We start from the raw sequence: 12,186 nt of genomic DNA on the forward strand, positions 1-12,186 counted from the left end.
TGTTTATACTGGAATTCGGTAGGAAGTCCATCTTAATCAGGCTGAGAAATTAATATATAACGTAATATAAAGAAATTTGAGTATATCGCAAGAATTGTACATGCTAAAATCTCTTTAAAGATACGAGGCTTACGATTCGGATGACCAGATGCTCGTTTCGTCACAGTCTTCATTATCCTTTTACCTGAAAAGTAGTGATTTTATTTCAATTTATTTTTCAAATCCAGTCAAGTCTATATGGTAAGAGAATTTACAGGCACCGATCATCCGGGAAGTTAACGATTTCATAGGGCTATGAATGACATACCCCTATTGTATGATGCGTTATCGGATGACCTACATTTGCGCGAATTTATACTTTGATATGTATTACGTTTGCGCGAATTACCTGTAATTTACCTGTCTCTTTACTTGAGTTTCAATCCTGAGTATAACCCGAATTTTTGTTGTAAAATGGATAAACATATAAGTACAGAAGTCTTTATTCATTTATATAAACATTAAATTTTACATGTACGTTAAAGCATAGTCTTGAATGAAATACACTGCGTATTTCCTGGAAAGGAACATTCTTAATATACAAAACAAAGTCTGGAATAATATGTATGCATGTTCTTGATAGAAACAATCTATAAGTTAAGTCCTTTCCTTGTAACGAAATGGGCGTAAAAATTTCCCAGTTTGAAATTTTGAAAAATGTTGAACAATGAATTGGTGTGCCGGATATTGAATTACGCAGCCACGTCTGTCAGAATGAGTGAAGAGAGTACCACGTTCTCAGCACGTTAAAACCCTTGCACCAACTCGTAGGTTGCCTGTTGCAAGGCTTCATTTCTGTCCCTATCTAAAATCCCTGATTTTCCAGTGGTAATTTTAATTTCCCGCCTGGTCGACTCCTATTACAGTACCTACCTATCGTAATTATTGTTAATTTGTTCTCGTCCTGAACATGCATGAAATATTTGCTTCTGGACGTTTAGAAAAATCAATCAATCAATGTAGGTGCAGATAGCGGGATGAGTTGAATAAAACTGTTGCTCAATCTTTACTTTCCTGTGTAGCGTTTTGTTGCCTGTTGTTTGTCTGTTAGTCTGGTTGTACTTTTTAGTTTTTATTCAGTGGTTTTCCTCTCTCTTCGACTTATGTTTTTTATAAACCCCTTGTTATCATCTATCACTTTTCTAAACTTTTTGAATCTGGTCGACATTTCATCGTTTGTTAATTTGAAGTTTGATATTTTGTTATAAAAATAGTTATAGTGTAACACCCTTGGAGTTTCATACTACCAAAACAGGTCAAACTGACTTCATGCCGAAGTAACATTTAAGAAATGCATGTTTGAACGCAATCAAGAAGCAATGAAATCAATCAATCAAATAAGCAATCGATCGAGAAAGGATTGATTTTAGAACTCGATTTCGCGGAAGCCTCATGATATGTTTGATTGTGAATGGGGTTTTGGTGACCGAGTGGTCTAAGTACTTCACTACAGTGATCACATTTAGTCTATCAACTCTGAGGTAGTGAGTTTAACCCCGTTCGTAGTGAGGAGTCATCGACTCCGATCTTTGATGACAAGGATTGCCAAATTGATTGTGTTCATGTCTATTTTATTATTTTTATCATTATTTTTATAAGCCGTGGTTGTCTTAACTGCATGTGTATTAAGAATAAAAATATCTATTGGTCGAATTAAGTACCTTTGGTGGGAAACATGAAACGTTCTGACATCAACAAAAAATATAATAAGATTTAATAACATACTTCAACAATGAAACTACAAACTGTATGCATATCATATAGATCACATCAATTGTATGCAATACAGAGTGAGTACAATGAATTTGTGCAAAGTTTAATTTAGAAATATTGTGCAATGTAAAGCCATGTTGTACTGTGATTATTCTTTGTACTTCAAAATACGTATTTAAGCATTAACGTGAATAAAAACGTTAACGAGACAGCAACCCAGCAGCATGATAATCAAAGACATCTAGAGTGCATTCAATAGACAGGTGTCTAAACAATAAGTCAAAAACTGTTTCCTAAAAAAAATCTAGAATCGGGTGGGGGGGGGGGGGGGTTTAGTGCTTAGTATATAATATCGACGATTATCTATTGTTGAAAAACGTATATTCTCTACTATACATGTGCTAAAAGTTATAAAGTTTTCTCTGTACCAAAAGCGCAGAGATCAGAATTTAAAACGTCAATTTCAATAGAACTGTTGTAAAATGTAACATCAAGTATAAACAATATTTAGTATTACTTTGAAAATACATTGTTAAATGTTATCATTGCTATCCTATCTTTCAGTTTTTCTCAATTTTCTCAGCTTGAAGGCAGCTTACAGTTGCTGCTGATATCACCAAACTGATTCTTTTTTCGTGCGAATCTGAAAAAAAAAATCTTTGATAACAATATGCGTAATTAGTGTATATTACTTTCTCGTTAAATTAGTATAAGTCCTATAGGCCCTATGGTCCCTAGTATATCTGAAATTCTCTGTCAGAATATTAATAAAGTATTATAGTTTAACCTATCCTTAAGTCTGATTCTGAATCACCTTTGTAAATATTAAAGCATTTGAATTTCAATAATTATAACATTATTATTTGGAAGAGTTATTCTATTACACATGTACGGGTTGCTTTTTTTTTGCACAACTCCCGGCGTAGAGACATAAGTTGGGCTTTTGAATGTTCGAGACCGAGACTTCAGTTGGTAAGATTCGAATAATAATTGGAACAAAATAGCTATTATTGGCCACTGCAGCATCGTAAAATGTCTTTTTCAATTTAAAAATCGCCTGAACCAATCTGCACGAAACAGTTTTCTTGATAAACCTTCCAATTGTGTTCTCTTCGTTAAAGTTTGGCAACAGAAAGTATTTCAATGACTGGGGGAGTTCACAAACCTAATTGCAAATACTCAATTTTAAAAGTGTTTGTCAAGTCGATTTTCATTAATAAATGTAAGTTCTTAAAACTTATAATACTTACCCTCACTACTTATTCCCTTTTCTTTGTCATCCAAAATATCAATGATGTTATCATGGCCATTCTTCTCGGCATACATAAGAGCTGTCCATCCATATATATCATACTTGTTGATATCACATTTTTTTGTGATAAGAAATTTGACAAAACGATCTCTCTCGTAATTAACTGTACTCCCTCTCCTGTTTGATGGGCGGTGGCTCCAGCAGGTTTCTATCAGTGGGGTTTTACCGAAGTAATTTATACAGTTAACTGCTGCACCTTTTACAATTAGATCTGTAGCTATCTGAAATTGCTCTCTCCGTATTGCCTGGAATAAAGCGCCAGTCTTGTCATTTTCATCGTCGGTAGACAATCCTGATCCCATTTTATTGATATGTATATATGATAGTCAGACAAAAATACTTTATTAGCAAACTGGACTTGATGTGCAATATTACTTTTAACTTCAGGCTCTTTTATACTTGATATTATTCTGATAAAAGGTCATCATTATCGCATGTAGATCATTGCGACAAAATGCCATTATCGAGTCATATATATATAGACTTTTAAAGTAAGTCAAGTATGGACATTCGCACGAGGTTGCTTTTTAGGTACAGTTTATGACGAACAGACACATTTGTATTTAGGGTTCATTAAGAAAATATAAAATCTTAAATCAAATTTAATAGTAAGTACAATGAAGAATGGTTTGCCATATCACAGTAGGTATAGTGTCCGGCTGGGATCGTGTTTTTTTTTCGAGTGATTTGATCGGGATTTTTCGAGTGTGACGTTGTTTATTAAATACATTGGATAAGTCAATGAGTTTATCATCAGCTCAGTAGTCAGTACTTCGATACTTACATGATTTATAACAAAACTTTCTAAATTTGTTTACCTCCAAAGGGGGACTGGGGAATAGAAACATGGTCACTTAGGTCCTCTTCCGACCAGCAGTAAAAGCCTTGCTAAAGTGGGACGTCTGGTTGGCCGTGCGGGATGTTCAATTACGCAGCTAGGCAGGCGTGTAGAGAGAGTCCCACGCTTAGTGAACGATAAGAACCCTTGCAACAGCTCTTTGAAGGGTCCGGAGGTGGCCAAATGTTTGTCTATATCCAATATACTCTCATTTTCAGTAGCAGTCTAAATTCCCCGACATTCATCCCAAACGTCCTCTGTTACAGGACCTACTTATTGGATTTATCGTTAATTTGTTCTCGTCCTGAACATGCATGACACATATGACACTGGACGTTAAGCAACCAACAATCATGGCAAGCATTTGAAATTGTCCGTTTATAAATTAAAAAAAATTATAAAGAAAATAAGGTTTTAACTCCATCAGACAAAGTTGACCTTAGATGGATTTTGTTATTTTCTAGGTCCTATTGGTCATAAAGCATAAACTTGATTTATAATGTGTTGCTTTCATCTTTTATTAGATATTCCATTCCATTCAAATGTTATTGTATTTTTTTTCTATTTTTTTGGAGGGGGAATCCTCTTGTAGTTGGATAATTATAGGTTTATATTTTTCTGATTTTTTACTCATTTTCCTTATAGTTTTCTTGCTCCTATGCCGTTATTTCATCACTGTAAAATAAAATTGAGAATGGAAATGTAGTATACATCAAACATAAAATATTATTGACTGGAAAAACAAAGGTAGCATGAAATGAAATGAAAAGATTATGAGTCCTTGTACTCGGTTCTTAAGACTGTTTTGAAAATGACCCGGTGATTTCTTATAAATCGTAAAACTGCAAGGTTATGGTAAAATGTTTTCAGAACAGAAAATTATCATTAACTATTGAAAAGGGTTAAATTTAATCAACATAGTAATATGTTTTTGTGACTTATTAAGAATATGTAATATTGTCCTTCGCTAGCCCAAATTACAGTTACAAACTAGAAAAAGTCGGTTTTTAAGCCAAAGAATGTCTTCTTTCTTATTCATATTTTCGGTACGCACTGAAACCCGGACCAGACCGGACTCCGGACCCGGACTTTGGTATGAAACCCGGACCCGGACCGGACGCCGGACCCGGACTGGATGCCGGACCCGGACTGAAAGATTTTGACCTCTTTAATGATCTTTAATGTAATTAACATTTATTGACGGTCAGGTTAAACAATATCAATAAAGAAGAATAAACTAAATTTGTACCAGAAATGAAATGAATAATATACAATAAATAGATAATTAAGTTTAATCAAAGTTTATGATTTAGAAATGTTTATTTAAATTTCTCCAAGAGTATAATATTTGTGTTTAGTCTAAAATAATCCCTTTTATTATCATTGTTTCCTGTTGTGAAAACTTTAATTGGGGCTGTTGTTACATCACTGTGAAATACATGATTTTTTCAAATTTATTTTAGTCAGTCTTTAAAATTATAAGAAGCCACAATCTTTCACCGGGATTTTTTTTACCCCAAGATGGTACAACGAATAAAATCTTGTGCGACTCCTGATTGGATGAATATAGTGTTGGAATCATTCTAAAATTTTCACTTATTTATTTATCATATATTTATGTCGTCGGAAAAATCAATTAAAAATTAACGATGTAATACACAATCTTGGACAGGTGAGTCCGGACTGTGTCCTGACATGACCCCGGACTAGCTTGAAGTTACTATACTAGGGATACCTGTGTGTATTGCATTACGATAGCTATTAAACTGTATATAAACTGTTTATTGTCGTAAAGCTTGTTGACGGAAAACTTGATCAAAGGAAAAGTTTGGACTAAAATCTCCATTTATAAAAGATATTTGTCCGAGATTCAACGAAATAATTTACTGTTGGTCATAATAGACGAGTCCGGGTGGTGACCTGAAATGACCCCGGACTAGGTGTATTTGCAAAACTGACAAAATATGCACATCGACAGAGATATAAAACTGCAGACATTATTTGATGAAAAGAGGTTTTTCATGTTTATTCATTTACCCTTTTGCTTATTTGAATGTCATCGGAAAAAATTGACAAAAGACGTTTATAAGAGAAAGAGCAAAATAATACAAGGTGAGTCCGGGCCTTGACCTGAAGTAACCCCGGACTTATATAAACAGCAATAGAGAAATAAACATAATTAATTGCTAGATTGAAAGATGTGGGTTTTTTTTTCTTCTTCATTTATTTCTTCATTCAATTCTTTATATATATGTTTAGGCGATTGTCATCGGAAAATTCAATAAAAGACACTTAATCAGCGATTAACGATGTAATACACAATCGGTCAACACTTGTACACCCCAATAAAATCACAAAAAGAAGCATTCAATTCTTAAATGAAGACAAGCTTTTGTTTCAACTTATTATTTTTCTTTTTGGGAATTTCCAACATGAGGCATTTGCCTCATTTGCCTCAATGTAGTTACGGCCCTGTCTTTCTGTGGCGTAAGATGATGAAATTATGCTGATAATTATATTCATATTTTAATAAGATCGTCATTATGAATTGTGTCTCTCAATTATAAAAAAAAATTATTGTAATAAAGCACTTTGCTCATGATGGTCCCTTTAATTGGAATAAAAAAAGTATGATCTTTTATAAGTAAACACAAACAAACAAAATCATATCCATGCTTCGTAAGAAGGATTTTGACTCTGCATGACGTGTGGTAAAAAGCCCTCCTGTTCAAACGATGTAACAGAGGTTTTGGTGGTAACTTTAATCCAATTGACTCCTTTAGTTACCCTTTTTTTTTAATTTTAATCCAAAGGAACGATGGGATGCCTTCTTAAAGATCTGTTTTTAGTATCTTTCTTTCGTTTTCGTCTTTTCTTTTTGTTGCATATGTGGGTTCGACGTCACTGTTAATGAATTGGGGAATGTGTAAAGATTACCAGTATCCATTTGAGTCCACATGAGTCCCCAGGGATTCATATTGGGAAGATAGATTTTTCGAGGATGGGGAGATCCTTTTTTACGGAATCCAATATTCTGTTGTTGAAATTTATGTCTCTTTTTGAGAGCTAAAAAAGAACTCAATAAAATGTACGTGTATATATAAACTTATGAACCAAAGCAGTATTTTAGAAATCCTTTTGAATTGAAATTGGGTATAGGAAATCTTGGTTTTCTTTCAATAACCGGCTAAACAAATTATACCATTTATCTGCACACAATGACACCTTACAACATTTCGAGAGAAAAAAAAACTTACATGAACTCTCCAATGTCTACAAATATCACTCTTTTTCGTGAATCTAAACAATCGTAATCTAAAATTTGTAGAGATTTTTTGACGTTTTTGAAAACGAAGATATGCGTGTTGATTTTTCTTGAGAAGGAGGATTGCCGATCAACAAAAAGGAACATGAATGCGCACAGCAGTGTGCACTTATAGAGATGTACATTATGGGATAATTCTGAGTTTTATTGAGAAAGGAAAGGAAACGAAAGAAAAAAATAAAGTCACAGAAAAAATAATATATGTGGTATAATTTGACTGAAATGTCTCAAAAATGTATAAAATAATAGATTAGTGTGTCTGAGGACACAAATGGCCCCGCTCGAGCTTGCTTATAATATGTGAACATACTTCTGGGACGGACGGAAGGACAGACATCAAGGGTACCACTTTATTACCCCTTCTCCTAGTGTCTGCATGGGTATACAAATGTCATCGAATACAGATTTTTCTGAAATTATCACCAGAAGAACCCTGATTATTATTAAACAATCAAAACTTGGTCATTGTAAGTGTCACGTTTTGCAGTGATTAGTATGTTAGGCTAAGTATCTGGCTTCATTTTACTTTCTACTTTTCCGATCGATTGTCTGCAATCTTGACACAAGAAATAAAATCGTAAAATCATTTGAATACACCACTATGTTGATCTTAAAATCTTGTTTAAACTAGTTCAAGACATTATTGTAATATATTCAAACAATTATGAACCCATTCATTGAGCTACTTTCTGTCTGTTTCAACAAAATTTGATGATTTGTGCCTATAAGAAGCTTCTTGACACAAGTATTTACACCAGCATTTATCACAGTCCAATACTCATCACGCAAAATTCTAAATAATTAGTAGATAGGAAGATAAATACAAGAAAATGGAAACAAACGTGGCATTTTTCATAAATATATTTACTTTTAGAATTTCCGTAGAAATTATTTCTTTCGAAATGTCTAGTCCAATGTAGGAAAAGTCAAGAAAGGTGAGTACGAGCTGTGACCAGGAGTGACTAGGAGAAAACAAGTAGTATACTTCGTACATAGCTTGGCTTTCAATCGCTGGATTTTTATATTAAAATGATAAAAAAGGTCATTATATATATATGATGATAGGTATGCTCTCGAATTTCACTTGTGACCTGAAATGAATCCAGAGTACGATTATAGGATTAAAAATATCGGTAAACGGATAGACATTCACAGGACAAAAAGTCACAAATAATTCGTTGACGATTATTTGAATATATAAGAGAAAAATCTTGAAATATTTTCTTTTTACTACTTATATTCATTTTTGAGTTTAAGCAGAGACATATATATGTCTCTGGTTTAAGAAATTGTTCATAAGCCTTGAAAATGAAAAGTAATTAAATTTTAATCATGCAAAGGATATATTTCTTGGCACAATGAAGCAATTTAAGTACCAAGACATTTGACATTTTGTTTTCATAACAATTTTTTGATCATTATTGATATTTATTTCATCGAATCATACACTGCCAATAGAAAAGGGGAGATGGCATAACAATGACAGAAGTGGAAGAAAATGTTTAATATGTACGAATAGAAATATTTGAGACGAATATCATTATATTTTTGTTTGCCCGGCTTTACAAGATGATTCGAAAGAAGAAGATTTATTCCAAATGAAATACTCAGACATAACATTATCAAATTTAACACACTGTTTAATTAAAAAAAACCAAAGACACTCAGGAACCTCTGCAATTTTATACTATGTATTAATAGTAAACTCACTCCTTCTACACATAATTTATCATATTTTTACACCAAAAATATTTCTTTAAACAATTTTAACTTTTCCATTTGACTGTTTAAGTATATATATATTCTTTTATATGTTATCTCATCCGAAATTTTACGCATTTTTAATGTATTTTTATTTTTATATATATTATTTTTTAACTTCTCTGTAACCTTTGTACCTGCATGGTTTTATGAGAATAAACTCTATCTGTCTATCTATTAACACGGGCCTCAGTAAAGACACATGTCCATTGTTTAACACTAGGTGGGGTCCAGCCCTTGTCCCCGTTAATAGAATCATTTGGCTTATACTCATCACAATTATCATATTAGATCATTTCTTAAAACGATGAAAAATCGTTCAGACAAATAATTATTTTAAATTATCCAACCTAATTAAAGAATTTTCCAAAAATATTTCCATATGTTATGAAAGTCATTTTAAAATATTATTATTATTATCATTATCAGTTTAAAAAAGAGGAAAAACAATTCTAGGGAGCTTTTACTTTCCCTTTATAATTTTTTACGCAGTCCGGGTCCGGCATCCAGTCCGGGTCCGGCGTCCGGTCCGGGTCCGGGTTTCATACTTAAGTCCGGGTCCGGAGTCCGGTCCGGTCCGGGTTTCAGTGCGTTCCCATATTTTCTTCAAAAAACCCGGACCATTTGTTGAAAAACCCGGACGTTTCAAATGATGCTCTCGAATATGTCAAAATCACAGTGACACTTACTAATACTTTATCATCCTCATTAGTTAAAGAAATATATATGTCCTTTATTAATATGAAAATAGTAGCATCTATTGTACCAATGCATCAAATCGATAGTGAGTATAAGTCGATTGCCAGTTGTGCTTGTAGTCAAATTATGTCCGTCGTGTTTTGTTCCGGTCATTAACTGTAGCAACGTTCGGATATTCTCTGACCGATTCCTTAGGGAGCGCCACCTTACGGAATAAAAAATAAGCGCCATTTCGAAAAACGTGAGGTAATAATGATTTTGGGTTTACCATTCCTTTAATTTCTTGAGATAATATTCTTTATGTAATGTGCTTTTACTTTAGCTGTTAGTTATCAACAGTCGTTTAAAGATTAATATAAGACATGTTTTAAATAAGAAAGAGGACGTCCGGAGCACCTGAGATCACCCCCAGTTTTTGGTGGGGTTCGTGTTGCTGTTGCATGTGTTGTACCCCTATTTGTGACATTTTTACCTATTGTGTCTGTTTGTTTTGTTGACACATCGTTGTTAATATAATGGAATTTGATGCGACTGTCAAACAAGTGAGAGGTTTAGCTAGCTTTAATACCAGGTTTAATCCACCATTTTCTACATAACTTCATAAGAAAATGCCTGTACCAAGTCAGGAATATGACAGTTGTTGTCCATATTCGTTTGATGTGTTTGAGCTTTTTATTTTGCCATTTGATTAAGGACTTTCCTTTTGAATTTTCCAGGGAGTTCAGTATTTTTGTGAGTTTACTTTTTATGTATCACTGTACCAGTCAGGGATATAACTCTATAGGGTTATTACAGAAAAATAACATACATTTGTTATTGTGGACTAAAAAATCAAAGAACTGTGATAACATATGTATGTTACATGTTTCAAAGGGACAATATACATCAATAGTTTAGTTAAAATGCATACAAGTTCTATTGATATTACTATTGTCTTTATGTAGGAAGCAAGTTAACTCGTACCATTGTAAACTCGTACCACGTAAACTCGTACCAAAAAAGTTAACTCGTACCAACGTAAACTCGTACCACTGGGAAGTCGTACCAATCAGAACTCGTACCACTGCAAACTCGTACCATTAAAAGTATATTCAAAAATACGAATGTTTTATGATTTTTTTTGGGGTAAACTAAATAAAAAAAGTTGAAATACTTGAATTTTATACTAGATTTTAATGAAAACTTAGACAAAAATACGAATCAGTGTTTTATGATTATTTTTGTTTAAGCTTTATACAAAAAATTAAAATATCTGAATTTTATACCAGATTTTAATGAAAACTTAGACAAAAATATGAATGTAATTACTGAATTCCTTTGATTGTGTGATTATTGGTTGATAATTATTAACTAATTAACTTGTTTAATCATTTTAGCATGGTCATTTTCTGTTAACAACAAATGGAAGTTTTTAACGACCTTGACTGGCTATACAGCCCTTGCACGGTCGGTATTCTGCTAAAATGTGCTGAATATTGTATAAAAATAAATTTCATACTTTCTAACTGTTGGTCATAAACAATTTTAAACCTTTAAAACACAATAAATAAATTCTTTCATTAAATAAAATTCCTTTTAGAAACAATAGAAAAATACCCAAATCTATTCAATGTTACTGATTTGGAATGATTTTAAAAAATTAAATCAAATAGTTGTCAGTAAAAGTTTAAAAGAGTCTATTCAAGGGAGACAACAGAGCCATTCTGCCACGGTTTTCTCTATCCAATTAGACAAGGAAAGGAAAATTAGCTACAAATTGGTCATTGTAATTTCAAATTATATACATTTTACAGACTTAAGAGGTATTGAGTGAAATTAAAGTATATATTCATCATAAAACACCATTTGAATGCATTTAAATAAGTTGGTACGAGTTTACAATGGTATGAATTTACCGTGGTACGAGTTAGCAGTGGTACGAGTTTGCATTGGTACGAGTATTTTTTTAGTGGTACGAGTTGACATTGGTACGAGTTTACAATGGTACGAGATAACTATAATTCCTTTATGTATACTTAACTATAGAAAGATATAACAGTTCATAGTTTGCCAATTTTGCATAGTACACCTATATGTTATTACAGAAAAAATATGCCTGTAATAACTAAAGGGTGTTATCACAGCTTCTCTATATCACTCCAAAGCATTTTCTCAGACATACATCATGCTTAATTACAATGTATTTTAATTAATTGTAAGAAATAATGACCAGAGCATGTAATGAGGTTCTGCGCAAGCTTCCCAGTAATTCCCAAGTGTCTTATATAATAAGTTACATTCCTTTAATAACTAAGCTATGTTATTACAGCTAAGTTTATCCCTTAAAAGCCTCGTCTCATTGATTTACCATGGTTTATCAAAAATGTATTAATTTAATTAAAAAATTAATTATCAAGGCTATGCATTCAGTTTCTGCGCAGTCTCAAGAGTTCCCTAGAGCCCAGGCCAAAATTAAAATTAAGTTTGTTTCCCCTTACCCGACCGACCCACTAAAAATCT

At 32.8% G+C, this 12,186-nt stretch overlaps 1 protein-coding gene across 2 annotated transcripts in view; it reads left to right on the top strand.

Annotated features, from left to right (window-relative positions):
- Positions 1-12,186, top strand: part of LOC127724696 (exportin-2-like) — a 114,966-nt gene that overhangs the window by 10,625 nt on the left and 92,155 nt on the right. Inside the window, exon 1 of one of the 2 annotated variants that reach the window (XM_052231771.1) lies at positions 9,874-9,933. The exons of the other annotated variant lie outside the window; for it this stretch is intronic. The gene's annotated coding sequence lies outside the window, so the exon portion shown is untranslated. Of the gene's footprint in view, positions 1-9,873; positions 9,934-12,186 lie in introns of those variants that run through there. 2 annotated transcript variants of the gene reach the window in all.

This window comes from Mytilus californianus, unplaced genomic scaffold (genome assembly GCF_021869535.1).
Source record: "Mytilus californianus isolate M0D057914Y unplaced genomic scaffold, xbMytCali1.0.p SCAF_1, whole genome shotgun sequence".
Classification (NCBI taxonomy): domain Eukaryota; kingdom Metazoa; phylum Mollusca; class Bivalvia; order Mytilida; family Mytilidae; genus Mytilus; species Mytilus californianus.